At 59.1% G+C, this 14,905-nt stretch overlaps 1 pseudogene; it reads right to left on the reverse strand.

Moving 5' to 3' along the window:
- Positions 1–218: 218 nt before the first annotated feature.
- LOC115835839 lies at positions 219–14,112 on the reverse strand (annotated as a pseudogene).
- Between the last annotated feature and the right edge of the window lie 793 nt (positions 14,113–14,905).

Raw genomic sequence — 14,905 nt, forward strand, 5'->3', positions numbered from 1 at the left:
CCTCTGTGCTGGGCTGGGCCCATGGGCCCTGCTGGGTCCTTGTGGAGTCGGTTGGGGGTGTCCAGCACCCTGGGTGCCCAGGTCTGCGCAGGGCCTGGCCTCCAGGAACAGATGATGCTGGAAGCCAGAGTCTGGGGTGAGACTTCTCTGACCCTGTCTGAGCCACTCCCTCTTTGTTGCCCAGAGTTGACCCTGTGTGAGGGCAAATGGCTCTCAGCTGCAGGAACAGTGGTTTATTGACCAGGCAGGCCTCCCCAGCCCGGCCACTGCTCCCCGAGGGGCTCGGGCTGTGTGGGCTGGCCCTGGCAGAAAGCGGACAATCCTCTAGGTCCAAGGACATGGGGGTCACAAAGGTGGGGGCCTTGGGCCCGCACATCCGAGGAGAGTTCCCAACAGTTCTCAGCAGCTGTCCCAGGCAGGTATCAGGTTCGGCCCACACCTGAGTGCCCCCACCATTGGCAGGGCTGGGAGGCACCTGACCCCACCTCCAGCAGCTCTGCAAGTGTGGGGTGAAAAAAGGTGAATCTGTGTGAGGATGGGGTTGGCTGCAGCTGTGGTGATGGCCTGGGTGGGGGCGGGGGGGTGCTGGAGGCTGAGGGTGGGCTGGCGGGTGCTAGGCGGGGCGATGGAAGAGGCTGCCAGTTCGGAGCTGCCTCAAGAGCTCCAGCCACAGCGGCTGCCGCTCCTGATGGGCGCCCTTCATGAGGCTGCTGTTCTCCAGGGCGTGGCGGGACACGTACGGCAGCACCTACAGCCCCGTACTTGTACACAGGGTAGCCGGCCTGGCCTGCATGGGGGCAGATACGCCATGAGGCCCAGGCCCAGCACCGCACCCCATCGCACCAGGAAGGGCCCCGTTCACCGAGCGGGAAGCTGATCTGGTCACACATGCCTAGCAGCTGTCCAAAGTACAGTAGGACGCAGGCGCAGCTCCTCCATCCTGTGCAGGTAAAGCCAGGAGCTGAGGGCTAGTTCCAGGACACTGTTCCTGGTGCAGGGGTATAGGGCCCCTGTCCCAGCTCTGACCCTGTCCTGCCACCCCAGGTCCCCCATCTACACTCTCCAGACTTTATCCCCTTTGAGGTGGGGCTGGGGTATGGGCTTTGCCTGGCCCTCTCCCAGTGAGGCCTCTTCCCAGCAGGACTCTGCTGGGCTGCCCTACTCTTCTCCCTGGGGAAGCCTCAGCCCTTAGCCAATAAGGCCCCCCTCCTGCCTTCCCTCCCCTCCCCTCTCCCACCTCTCCTCTACCTCCCTTCTTGGAGGTGCAGCCACAAGGCAGAGAAGCTCCTTGGCTCTCCTGCCATCCCTTCCTCAAGCCCTCCAGGGTTCTGTGGTATGACTGGTCTCCGGCCCCTGCCCTCGCCCTCTGTGGGCTGCTGCTCTGCCCCATCCCCACAGCTGCTGTGTCCCACACACACAGCCCCCGAGTCCTCGGAAGGCGGCTGCTCTGAATCGAGATGTGTTGCAAATGTCAAATATTCATGGGATTTAGGAGACTTTCTAGAAAAATAATGCACAATGCTGCATTGCTTTTCTAAAATCAACTTGAATACAATTTGAAGTAATATTTTGTATATTTTGGGTTAATTAAAATTATTCTTGAAATTCATTTTATCTTTTAACGTAACTACCAAAAAAATTAATTACAGATGTGGCTTGCCTTATATATCTATTAGCACTGCTCAGATATTGGGGTGGGGCCCTCAACTCTGTCCTGTCTTCACACCACCCCTTACAGGGTCTTACAAAGATTCTCAGGGTTTGAAATACTCATGCAGTGACAGTTCTCAAGTTTCATCTCCAGCTTACTATATCCAGGTATCCTGACTTAGCTGGTCTGCACAGCACTGGGGCCCCCACCCTGGGGCGAGTTCCGCCTGCTGCTCACGCTTCACCCGGGTGACTGGCGGGGCCTGTGCTGTGCTTCCCACTCCCTCCCCGAGGGCCTCACCTCCTCTGTTCTCCACCTGCCCCAGCCCTGGCTCCCAGAGTACCCATCAGCCAGAGGCCCTTTCCCTCCATCCCTGGGCTGGGCTCCAGTGTCGGGACCACCTAGTCTAAAGCAGGCACCCATCTCTGCCACATCACCCTGGCTTCCATCTTGTGTCTTCTTCAACCCCAGGACATGAACCCGAGAGCCGGGCTGCCACTGCTGGCTGCCCCCTCCCCTGCTGGTGTGCACAGCCTCTGCCATGTGACTGTGGCTCCTCCCAGCGCAGGACAGTGGCTCATTCCACCTGGCATCTGGGCTTGGCCTCGTGAGGCACTTTGGCCAACAAGGAGGTACCAAAGGTGACACAAGCAGAGGCTTGCCCTCTCCAGGCTTTCTGGAAGCCTGAGCCCACCACGTGCCAAAGCCTGGCCTGTGGGACGCTGGACCCGGGATGCAGTCTCCTTTACTGCCCCAGCCGTGAATGAGCTCATTAGGCCCCAACAGCCACAGATCACAGACACAGGAGGGACACAGGCACAGCCAGTGGCAGAAGCATCAGCTGAGCCAGCCCACCCCTGGCCTACAGAACATGCCACTGTCCCAGCCTCTAAGTTTGGGGCTGGTTTGTTCCTTGGCCAAAGCCAACTCGGGTTGTTTGAGGGTGGGTGGTGTGGCAGTCTGGGCCCAGCATAGGACAGAGCAGCTGCCATAGTCTAGAACCACTTACCCTGGGGAGGGGACCCCAGCTCCGCAGAGCTCCCCAGCCACCCACAGCAGGGGCACAGAGCTGAAGCCTGCAGGGGTCCAGCCTCTCAGGCAGGGATGTGAGCGTGGTATTGGGGGAGCCTGGCACAGAGCCCTTGGGGCCAAGAGGAGAGAGCCTGGCTGCCACTCAGGGGAGGGGGAAGCTGTGTCCAGTGGGGAAGCCACTGCCACAGCAAGATAGTAGGGACAGACAGGTGCCGGGGGGAAGCTGGAGAGAGGAAGCCCTGCTGAGGGCAGGCTGTCCTTTTGGAGTTGGATGGTGATGTGTCTAGTCAGGCTATGAGTCCACCAGCATTGAGAGTCCACCCAGAGGCTGGGAGTCCTGATTACAAGCTGAGAGGACCCCCCACCATCTCCCGAGTGCTGGGCACTGCTGGCCGCAAGGCCCATGTGTGTGGAGAAAGTGAGTCTGTCCCATCACCGACACATCTATGACAATTAGCAGAGGGTCAGGGCACAAAAATGGGTGTGCTGCAATTTCAGGCCATGAAAAGGCAGCAGCATCGTGAACAAAGGCCGAATGTGGACATCACTGAATGATTTCAGAGCCGTGAGTCAGCTCCCTGAGCAGTACCAGGACATGTCCTGTTGGCCGCAGCCCTGGCCCCAAGCCTGGCCCTGTGGCTTCACAGCTCCTTGGGGAGCCCCCTCGTGCCACAAGCCCTGGATCTGGGGCACCCTGCCCTGCTGAGGAGTGGAGCCCCTGCTCAGCTCCTAGGAAGGCGAGAGCCAGCGAGGCCACTGCTCAGGCCCCCCAGGGTTCTAGGGGGTCCCATCCCTGGGAAGGCGGAATCTGGGAGGGGAGGGCAACCTAGGACCCCATTGTGTGCATAGCTTGGGCTAAGGCATGAGCTAAGACCAGGGTGACAGTACAGGAGTATCCAAGAACTGACTTCACCTAACTTCTGCATTTGACTTGTTAGAATTCTAACGAAGTTGTGCTCCATGGGACAAATGTTTAAAGAGAAAACAAACCGTTACATTCCAGATGTAGTTAAAATGTGAAGGGAACTGTTTATAAATGAGGTGGTGCTGTGGAGGCCTCCTGAGGGACTGGGCTCCAACACTGCATTTGTACCTTTCAGGACCCATCCGAATCCCCTAATGAAATTTAGTTTTTTAATTGTGAAGTTTAGTAAGTCAGATATTAACTTTTAAAAGGCTGGGTACAGTGGCTGATGCTTATAATCCTAGCACTTTGAGAGGGCAAGAAGGGAGGATCACTTGAGGCCAGGAGTTTGAGACCAGCCTAGCCAACATGGTGAAACTCTGTCTCTGCTAAAAATACAAAACATTAGCCAAGCGTGGTGGCACATGCCTGTAATCCCAGCTACCTGGGAGGCTGAGGCATGAAGAATTGCTTGAACTTGGGAAGCGGAGGTTGCAGTGAGCTGAGACCATGCCACTGCACTCCAGCATAGGTGACAGAGTGAGATTCTATCTCAAAAAAAAAAAAGTTAATTTTAAAAACCAACCTAACTGCAAAGAGCCGTTGTGCTCTCACAGTCCAACGTCCAGAACTCCAGCGCCTGGGCCTGCGGCACTGAAGCCGCCCTCCGGCTCATTTCACCAGCCTTTCCCCACAAATGCCCAACTGCACCCAGCAGGTCGCTCTGCCCACCCTGAGCTCTGCGCTGCTGCCACCTCTCCCCAACCAGAGGAGACAACGGCTCGGGGTGGGGTTTCGGTGCAGGGCGGGGCGCACCTACCTGCGTAGTGCGAAGCGCACTGTGTCCTCATTGTGGGAGGCCACCATCACCTTGGCCTTGGCGTTGTGCTTCAGCTCCTCCAGCACGTAGTCCAGGCACCTGTGGAGAGCGCCATGTGAGCCCAGTTCCAGGCCTGTGGCCACCTGCACCTCTCATTACCAGCTGCACAGAGAGGAGGCCGAGGGCAGACCCAGAGCCATGCAGTGAACTGGCTCTTTCCAAGGGTATCCACAGGATCAGGAGGAACAGGAGCAGCATCTGCCCCTCCCAGCACCTCATGAAAAAGAAAGACTAGCAACCAAGAAAAAGCGATGTCTGGGACCAGACAATTCACACAGAACCAGCTGGGGCACAGCGTCCCTGCATCAGACATGCTGTGACTCTGGGGACCAGCCCAAACATGCCCATGAGCCTCATGACAGACACAGCTTTGCTTCTGGGGAGGGATCGCACAGTGCACCCCTGGCCCTGCAAGGAAATAAAAGGGAAGCAGGTCCCTGTAGGGCACCATGGGGGTGGGCATCCCGGTGCCCCAGGAAGCCCGAGCAGTACGGCCCTCCTGCAGCGAGGACACTCAGCAGGCTTGACCACACGCACATTCTCTCTGACCCAGCAATTCCATTTCCAGCAACCTAGGACAGCTGCATCCTCAGACATAAAACCCGACGGCCTGTGTGTACCACAGAGGGTGACGGTATGTCCAGCGAGTCCCTGTTACAATAACCAGACTGAAAACCCATAAGATCAAAGATGCTGGACACATAGCTCTGGACACCCCATGCTGGCTGTTAATAGCACCACTCTGCAAGCCCACACAAGGGGACCCAGATAGAATGCGAAATGAAAAACACATTGGGCAGAGGACAAGCTACAACGCAAACAACAATGGCAGAGATGTGTGCGCTGTGGCACGACATGCACAGCGGCTGCAGGAGGGGAGCTGGAGCCAACCAGGAGACACTTGGGGTCTCTGAATTTGCAGCACACACACATGCCTCTAAGAGGAAAAGCCCATAGTTGGCCAGCCTGTGCTACATGAAAAGATCATGAAGAAACTAGAGCGGTGAAAGCAGGTGCAGAACAGCTGATGGGCGATCCCACTGTGTGAACTGAAAAGCAAACAGGCTGAGCCTGCGGCGGGGAAGACCGGGTGCTCGTGCCCATCTCTGGATCTAATTGTCTGCAGGAGCTGGCTCAGGGAACTGTGGCCAATTTTGCTTTGTTCAATAGGCTTTTCTGTATTTATAAAAGAATAATCTTAATGTTTTTGAAAAAGTAACACATGACACAAAAGCTGAGGAAATACCAGTTCTGACGTGGGGACACACGTGGCTGACAGGGTCAGTCTCCAAGCCTCTCCCTCAGGCCTGGTTTCTTGGCGCCGTGCCCTGGGAAGACGGGGTGGGAGAGCTGCGCACCTGTGGTACATGGCATTGGTGGCCTCATACGTGGGGTTGAGGGGGTCCTCATGCCGATCTCTGCCGCACGGGCTCGCTCCTGGGCCAGGTATGCGCCCCGCACCAGCTTGGCCCCAAAACACCAGCCCTCACGGCGAGCCAGCTCCACATCCTGGGTCACATTGTCATAGGCATCCTGTGGGGCCAGGGCCAAAAGTCACAGGGAGCCTGGGCAAGCCCAAGTGACAGCAGGATGGGGCCTTCCTGGGCCCAGGTGCAGTCACCAGGGCTGGGCAGCAGCTGTCTGGGGAGGTGCAGCTCAGGGCACCTGGAGCAGCTGTGGGTGAGGATGGGCCTCCAACCTCTGTCCCCAAGGAGCAATGGCAGTGGGGACGTCTGCAGCTTCCTGTGTGGCCTGTGGATGGCCCTATGGGTGCAGCCCAGGCGCCAGCAGCCATCATGTGTTCCAGACTCCCAGGCCGACAGGGAGGGGTGCGTACTGCATGCTCCTGCCTGGACCCCTCCCCATGGCACCCTGTGTCCTCTGGGCACTTGGCTCACCCCTGAGTGCTCTGGACCTGCTAACATCCCTGAGCAGTTTGGGGCCCACAGGCTAGGGTGGGCTCCCTGAATACATGTGACGTCCTGGGTGAGTCTTTCCGGGGAGGGCCCAAAGCTTTCAGGAGGTTCTTAGGGGCGCTGAACTGAAAACACGCTGGAGGAAATGGTCGTGTGACGCCTTCCAAGTGGACCCTCATAAAGATCGTTGTCTTCCTCCTGCTCCTTAGACACTCTTGGCTGGTTCCGAGAACCAGAGGAGAGGCTGCGGGCAGCGGGCCTTTCTTGCTACTCCGAGGCAGTCACCCTGGCCTCGGCCTCCTCTGCAGGCCTGGCTGTGGCCACCACCTAAGGGGCTCTTTCCTGGACCCTGGGGCCCGCTGGGTGAGCTGTGCTGCAGAAGACCCCAACAACCCCTTGGGGGCACGGCCCACTCCCTTCTCCATCCCATGAGCTCCCTGGTGGGTGCTGAGTATGAAACCAGGCAAATGCCAGGGAGCTCAGATGAGAGGAGCCCCTCCTGTGGGGTCTCCAAGCCCCAAGGCAGGCGGGAGGGGCTGAGCGGGGGCTTGCCTTGAGGTAGCACTGGTATGTGTTGAAGATGAGCGGCTTCTCCACATTGAACTTGCGCTGCATCTCCAGCGTCAGGCGGCTGATGGCCGGCTGGAAGTAGGTCTGCTCGGCATCCACCATCAGCCGCACGCCCATCTCTGTGGCTTTCTGAGAGGTGCAGGGGGTAGGGGAGTGGGAGCAACTATTGCTCAAGTGAGGCAGGTGCCCTCTTCTGCAGGAGTCCCAGGTCCCCAGGGCCCCAGCCCTCTGCCTGAGTGGGACAGCTCACCTTGGCCAGGACATCCATCCACTGTAGCATCCTCGTCATCTGTAGCTCCTCCTCCTCAGTGAACCGGGACAGCAGAGGCTCCAGCTGTCCTGTCTGGGGGTGCAGCACGCGGTCAGGCCGCAGCGAGGGCTGGAAAGTGCCACCGTGAGGCCCAGGCTAAACCTCTCTCAGTGTTCCCAGCCCACAGGAACCCTCTCATGCAGGGCCGGGAGGGAGGGCCACCTGGACACAGCAGCACAGTGCCCCGGAACCTCCAACGCAGCCAGTGCACTGCCCTACGCGGGGCCTGGGGGTACCATGAGGGAGCTCAGTGCCCATGTCAGTGGGCCCCAGGCTCAGTCCAGGCCTGCACCCTGAAGTGTGTACTCTAACAGCCTCCCCAGTTCTCACAGAGGCCCCACCATTGTGGGAGGGCCCCTGCAGCTCCCATGTGACACTGAGGAAGTGAACACTGACCACCCAATCGTCAAACAGAAGGGCTCCGCCCGGAGCAGGGAGAGGGCCCAGGAGGAAGAACCCCTGGCTACAGGCAGACAGGGCGGTCGTGCAGCACATGCTGTCACGTAGCCAGGGACCAGGGCAACCGCCAGGATGAGGCCTTCAAGAAGCTGATGCTCAGAGGCCATGGGGACCCATCCCGCAGGGCCTCCCGCTCACCCCTTTGCTGGCCCCAGCAGCCTTGCCTCACTGGGCACAAACAGTACCGCTCTATCCCTTGCTACACCGCGCTAAAGTCTCCAACAGCTGGTGGCCTTGGTGCACAGCCACACGGTACACACTGCGCCCCGAGGCTCTGGGTCGGGGCTCTAAGTTTGAGGCTGGGCCCTTAGTGGACTGGGGCTAGATGTGTCATGGAAAGCTGCCTCTGCAGGATGTTTTCTGAAGGTGCTTCTGTTCTTTCTTCAAATCCCAGTTTAGGTTGTGGTTTCAAGCAGTCTGCCAGGTCCTGGGCCCCCCTCCCACAGGCAGATGAGTCTCATTCCTCTCCCCGCTGTATACAGGCTGGCCTGGTGACATGCTTCTAACAAACAACTTGGCAGAAAAGACACCGTGTGACCTCTGAGGCGAGGCAGGAAAAGGTCACCCAGCTTCTGCCTGGCTCTCACGTCTCAGGGGACACTGGCTGTTAGAGCCCAGCTGCCATGTTGGGAAAAAGCCCAAGCCACAGCCAGCACCAACTCCCAGACATGTGAGTGGGCGCCTCGCCCAGGTCCCAGCGCCACCACTGGGTGAGTACAGCTACCCAGGAGACCCCAAGGGAGAACTGCCTAGCTGAGCCCTGTCAACCCCAGAACCATGAGGCAGAAGCAGAGTGGCTGCTGCCGTTTCAGGACTCTGAAGTTTGGGGTGACCTGATGCACAAGACAGATGACTTGGGGAAGGCCCCAGACCCCCTCTCCTTGTGGTGTCTTAAGGCTCCACGTGGGTCTCTGTCCCACCAAGCATTCTGTGGACACTAGTGGGTTTGTCTTCTTCCCCCTGGACCACAGGGGGTCTGTGGGGCCATAGTGTGCAGTGATCTTGGTCATGTTAAGTTCCCAGGGTGGGCAACAAGAGACACACATGGCAGGCTGAATTCCCTTCTTAGCCCAGCGCCCTGCTGAGCTGGGCCTCACTGAGGAGCGGAGGTGTTACCTGTGTGTTGGGGACCACCAGGTGCTTGGAGAGCTTGGTCCTGCTGTCGATGAGGCTGCTCCAGTCCAGCAGGTCCACGGTGCTGAGGGAGGAGGCGCATCAGCAGAGTGGGCAACCCCACCTGTGGGTGCTAGGGTCGGGTGGGGGATCCAGGCCCAAACCTGTCCGTTCACCAACCACCACAAGACCCACCTTGGTGTTCAGTTTTAAAAGACAGAGAAGGCTGAGGCAGGAGAATGGCATGAACCCAGGAGGCAGAGCTTGCAGTGAGCAGAGATCACGCCACTGCACTCCAGCCTGGGCGACAGAGCGAGACTCCGTCTCGAAAAAAAAAAAAAAAAAAAAAAAAGACAGAGGAAATGTAAATATTGTTCTCTGTTTAAAAATTTAAAACCAGTGGCATGCAGTGGCTCAAACTTGTAATGCCAGCACTTTGGGAGGCTATGGTGGGTGGGTAACTTGAGCCCAGGGGTTTGAAACCAGCCTGGGCAACATGGTGAGACCTGGTCTCTATAAAAAATTAATTAATTAAATAAATTTAAAACCAAAACACAAACAGTCCTGCATCTAGGCGGCTCTGAAAACACTGAGTACCCTAGGGCTTGTGGAGGGGCTGAGCACAGGCAGCCAGGCCGGAGGCAGACACAGCTCTGGGGGGCCAGGGAGGACACAGTGGGCAAGGCTGGCAGTGTGTGAGGGGATGGCTCACTACTGCACCACCCCAGTCACCTCCCCACTTCAACTGGAGGCTCCCCAAGGATGAGGCGTGGGGCTCTGATCCTTCACCTGCCAGCATGGACTCCATGAAGGGCTGAGAGTGCCACCTTTGCTCTGGACCCAGATAATTCTATAAAGAGCCCTCTGTGGGGTCTGTGCTGGCCCTATGTCTACCCTGCCCAGCCCAGTCCCAGCCTCAGGGACTCCTGAGGCCATCAAGTCCTGCTGTGTGAAAAGCAGTTCCTTCAGCACTGTCATCCCAAGGCCCACCCTCTCAGGCAGGGCAGCCAGGACTGGGAGACGCCACTGGGGCTTGGCTGGAACCATGGCTGATGCTCATGTCCTCTCAGCCTGGGGGCTGCTCTCACCCAGACACTCCCGGGGTCTCCGCTGTAAACCAGTCCTCAATCTCAGCCCTGGATGCGATGCCCATTTTTGCAACACTTTCCTTGAGAAGTGAGAAGGCCTGGATCAGCCCCATTCACTCACATTTTTTCCTTCCCCCAACCCATTGGCCTCTGGTGCTGTTTCTGGTTTTATTACATCGTTAGGAAGAACACGATCCATTTCTGGTTTGTTTCTACTGCATAGACAGGTCTATTCCCACCCCGCTGCTGATGCATGCCCACACCCTGCAGGGCTGGGTCCCCAGCCCTCCTGCCAGCATCTCCCCTCTCTGTTCAGAGTCCCTCTGACCTCCTCCTCCCCACCAGGCCAACCCCAGCAGCTGCGGAGTGAGCCACATGCCCTGGATGAGTTCCCAAAACCACCTCAGACCACTGCCCACCATGCCCCCTGTGCACCCCCACGGTGCCCACCCCTGCACAAGCCACAGGAGTGGGAAAGGGGAAGGCTGCCCCACCTGCAGCACCGCCACCTCCAGCTTGGTGTCCTGTCCATGCCTGGCCAGCCCACAGCAGGCTCCTGACCCCACCCCACCCTGCCCATGAAGTCCTCGCACATGGCTCTCTGGAGGCCCTGTGGAGATGGGAGGGGGCTCCGTGGCGGGGTTTGTGTTTCCATGCAGGTGTGGGACAGCAGTGGGCACAGGAGCTGCCTGTCCCCTGCCGAGCAGCCCCCACAGGCTCCCTGCCTTGGTTTCCTCCCCTGTGCCACCAGCACCATAGGCTGCTCACACATGGGTCACAGGACCCAGAAACACCGAGCGTGGCTAAGACAGAGACACCCCAGCGAGGCCCCCTTGCTCAGGCCTCTGCCCCAGAGCCAGGGTCGCTCAGGAACCTCTGATGCAAGCGCAGGCTCCTGCCCCCGTGCAGCCAGCCCGCAGTCCCACCCTGTCCTCCAGGCCAGCCCTCCTGCAGCATTCTTGCCCCTGACACTTCTTTCCAAGCAACAACCAGAAATGTTCCTTTAAAGTGAAAGCAGATCTTACCATCTCATCTTGTTTAATGCCACCCCAGTGCAGGGCCTTCCCCTTCCATCTGCCCTGGGAGAACAGGCAATGGGTGAGAAGATGCCCCTCACCCTGATGGCCCAGCATTCAGCTGGCCGCTCTGACCCCCAGCCCCAGTCAGGAGGCGGCTTCCAAGCACTGCTCAGAAGGGCCAGGTGCAGTGATATGTGCCTGTAATCCCAGCACTTTGGGAGGCCAAAGTGGACGGTTCGCTTGAGGCCAGGGGTTTGAGACCAGCCTGGGCAACATGGTGAAACACCATCTCTACAAAAAATATGAAAATTAGCTGGGTATGGTAGTGTGCGCCTGTAATCCCAGCACTTTGGGAGGCCAAGGTGGAGGGATCACTTGAGCCCAGGAGTTCCAGGCCAGCCAGGGCAACATAGTGAGACCTCATCTTTTTTCCTTTTTTTTTTTTTTGAGACGGAGTCTCACTCTGTCACCCAGGCTGGAGTGCAGTGGAGTGATCTCAGCTCACTGCAACCTCCGCCTCCCGGGTTCAAGCAATTCTCCTGTCTCAGCCTCCCTAGTAGCTGGGATTACAGGCACCTGGCGCCATGCCTGGCTAATGTTTTGTATTTTAGTAGAGATGGGATTTCACCATGTTGTGCGGGCTGGTCTTGAACTCCTGAGTTCAGACAATCCACCAGCCTCAGCCTCCCAAAGTGCTGGATTACAGGCACAAGCCACCACACCCAACTGTGAGACCTCCTCCTTACAAAAATTTAAAAAAAAAAAAACTTGGCCAGGTGTGGCGGAGTGCACCTATAGACCCAGCTACTCAAGAGGCTGAGGTGGGAGGATGGCTTGAGCTCGGGAGGTCTAGGCTGCAGTGAGCTATGATCACACCACTGCACTCCAGCGTGGGTAACAGAGCAAGACCCAGTCTCATTTGAAACAAACAAAAAAAAACATAAACAGGCCTGGGACCCACTGCCCCAACGGAGGGCTGCTGGGGCCAGCATCGGGCTGTGCAGGGTCGGGTGTTTCTAACACTGAAGGACACTGGGCCTTAGTGACCTCTGGCTTCTCTAGCCCTGGAGCCCTGCTCCCCCAATCTTTGGCCCCCAGAGGCTGTGTCAGGGAGGGATTCCCAGGCAGAAGATGCAGCACCAGCTCTCTGGGCACAGTGGCTCACGCCTGTAATCCCAGCACTTTGGGAGGCCAAGGTGGGCAGATCACGAGGTCAGGAGATCGAGACCATCCTGGCCAACATGATGAAACCCTGTCTGTACTAAAAATACAAAAATTAGCTGGGTGTGGTGACGCATGCCTGTAATCCCAGCTACTCGGGAGGCTGAGGCAGGAGAATCGCTTGAACCAGGGAGGTGGAGGTCGCAGTGAGCAGAGATCATGCCACTGCACTCCAGCCTGGTGACAGAGCGAGATTCCATTAGAAGAAAGAAAGAAAGAAAAAGAAAGAAAGAAAGAAAGAAAGAAAGAAAGAAAAAGAAAGAGGGAGGGAGGAAGGAAATAAAAAGAAAAAAGAAACCTGACCTGGTGCCTTCCTAGCCCTCACTCCATCCCGGCCACAAGGTGGGCGTGGCTTCTGCATGGCTAGTCTCTGCCCCACTCAGCTGCCACCTAGGATGCCCGTCTTTGCCCTGTGGCTGGCCACTCGCTCCCCTGGCATTCCTGCCCTGCTGCCTCCTCCTCCTATTGCAGCACCACCAGCACTGGCTGCTCTTTTGGGATGCCCCTTAGATGTGGGCACTCCCCAAAGCCTCCACATCACCGTCCCCTCCCTTGCCAGTTCCTCTACCTGGGATGTCCCTTCTCGCCCTCCTGTCTCCTTGGCCTGGGCTCTCTACGGTCACAACTTGACCTTAAGGCATCCTTGTGTGCACAAGCACAGCAATGGCCTCCCAGAGCCCTCCATCTGTCCAGCTCAGCTCCTTCCTCCACCATCCTCCGCACTCCCGCCACCACTGGTCCTAAGCTGGCCTTGGCGTTCCCCATGGGATTCGGGCCAACAGCACCTGACTCTGATTTCGTGGACCCCTGCCCTCACCTCGCACCCGCCGAGGCCTCACCTAAGCTCAAGTGTGGCTCAGTGCTTCTCATCTCACACCGCCCCCCGCCTTCCCCAACCTCCTGGTGAGGCCAGGGGTGCAGCCCCCGACCTCTGTACAGTCTCACCTGAGAAATCGGCGCCAACAAACGGAATTTTGCAAACTCTTCCCAGGGTCACCTGGAGATAACCGTCATCTCTAGTACCCCTAGGCTGATGCAGCTAAAACAGTGTTCCGCTTGTTGCCCCCCCCCCCCCACCAAAAGCCCTCACACTTTTTAAAGTTACCATGGGTGAGTTCAAAGCTGGGCGTTTGAGGGACTTCCCATTTTTCCCCAACAGTGTGCTCAGGGTGGCCGTGTCTGGGAAGCGGCTGGGTCCCCGGGTTTGAACTCTGGGGTCCCAGGCTATGAGCCCTTCACCAGGCTTCTCTTGTGTCAACATGAAGAATACTCCATTTTAAATTCCAAGTGATAACTCTGTATTCCCACAAGTGGTATATATCGTAAATATTAAAACGACCATTGTTTTTAGTTGGTAGACATCGCCAAGTAGGAAAATTCGCGATATCGGAAAGGGACTGCAGGAAACGCCTCCCTTCCTGGCTTCCCTTGCTCCAGGAGATGCTTGGGAGGCACCCGTTTCACGCCAGGAAGCTCCGTAAAGGCTCCCGGGACAGGCAGAAGCCCCGCGCCTCCGCCTGCACCCCGCGCACCTGCTCGTGGCGCGCCAGCAGCGCGGGCCAGGCGCATAAGCGCAGCACCAGCAGGCTGCGCGCCAGCTCCCAGGTTCGCCGGCTCCGGTAAGCCTCCTGAGCGTTGCCGAAGTCTACGGCGGGCACCAGCGGCCGCACTGCCTTGGCTGACCCACGTCCCGGCACAGCCCCCGGGCCCGCGGCGGGCTGCTCGCTGGCGGCTGGCGCCGTGGACAGCGGGGCGAAGGGGGGAATGTAGGGGCGCAGCGCCGGCAAGATGCGCCACAGAGCCACGGCGGGACGCCGGTACCGCCCGGGCCGCTTAAGTATGCGCTGTTGGTCCTGTCCCGCCCCGCCCCGGACGCCCCCTAGCCGCGCTGTCTCCTCAGGAGTCCCACGCTCCGAGCCGCGCCCACTCCTCGGGAGACACCGCCCCATCCCAGGGGCCCCGCCCCTCCCTAGCTTCTGCACCCCCCTCCTCCTGAGGCCCGGCCCCGCCCACCCCGGGGTCCCCGCCCCGCCCCGCCGTAGGGCCCACGCCTTCTCCACTTGAGTCCCTTGCCCCGCGCTCCAAGCAGCGCCCTTTCCTCAGCAGACGCCGGTTCACCCTATGACCCCAGCTCTCACCTCTGGAGAACCTGCCCCGAAGTCCCAACCTCACCCCTGAGGCCCCAACCTCACCCCTGAGGCCCCGCCCCAACCCGAGGCCCGGCCGGCTCTGGTGGTCATACTCCAGAAGACCAGCGCTTCCTCCTCAAGGGTTCTGGCACACCCCAGGACCCACCGCCCCTTCTTCTCATGAGGCCCCGCCCCGCACTCCCAGCCGCGCCTGCTCCTCGGGAGGACCCGACCCGCCTTCTCAGCCGCGCCGGCTCCTCAGGAGGACCCGCTCCGCGCCCCAACTCCGTGGGAAGCCCTGCCCCACACTCCCAGCCTCGCCCTCTCCTAGGAAGGCCCCGCCCCGCGCTCCCAGCCGCGCCTGCTCCTCGGAGGACGCGACCCGCCTTCTCAGCCGCGCCCGCTCCTCAGGAGGCCCGCTCCGAGCCCCCACTCCGTGGGAAGCCCTGCCCCACACTCCCAGCCTCGCCCTCTCCTAGGAAGGCCCCGCCCCGCGCTCCCAGCCGCGCCTGCTCCTCGGGAGGACGCGACCCGCCTTCTCAGCCGCGCCCGCTCCTCAGGAGGGCCCGCTCCGAGCCCCCACTCCGTGGGAAGCCCTGCCCCACACTCCCAG

The sequence above is a fragment of the Nomascus leucogenys genome, chromosome 7b (assembly GCF_006542625.1).
Source record: "Nomascus leucogenys isolate Asia chromosome 7b, Asia_NLE_v1, whole genome shotgun sequence".
NCBI lineage: Eukaryota > Metazoa > Chordata > Mammalia > Primates > Hylobatidae > Nomascus > Nomascus leucogenys.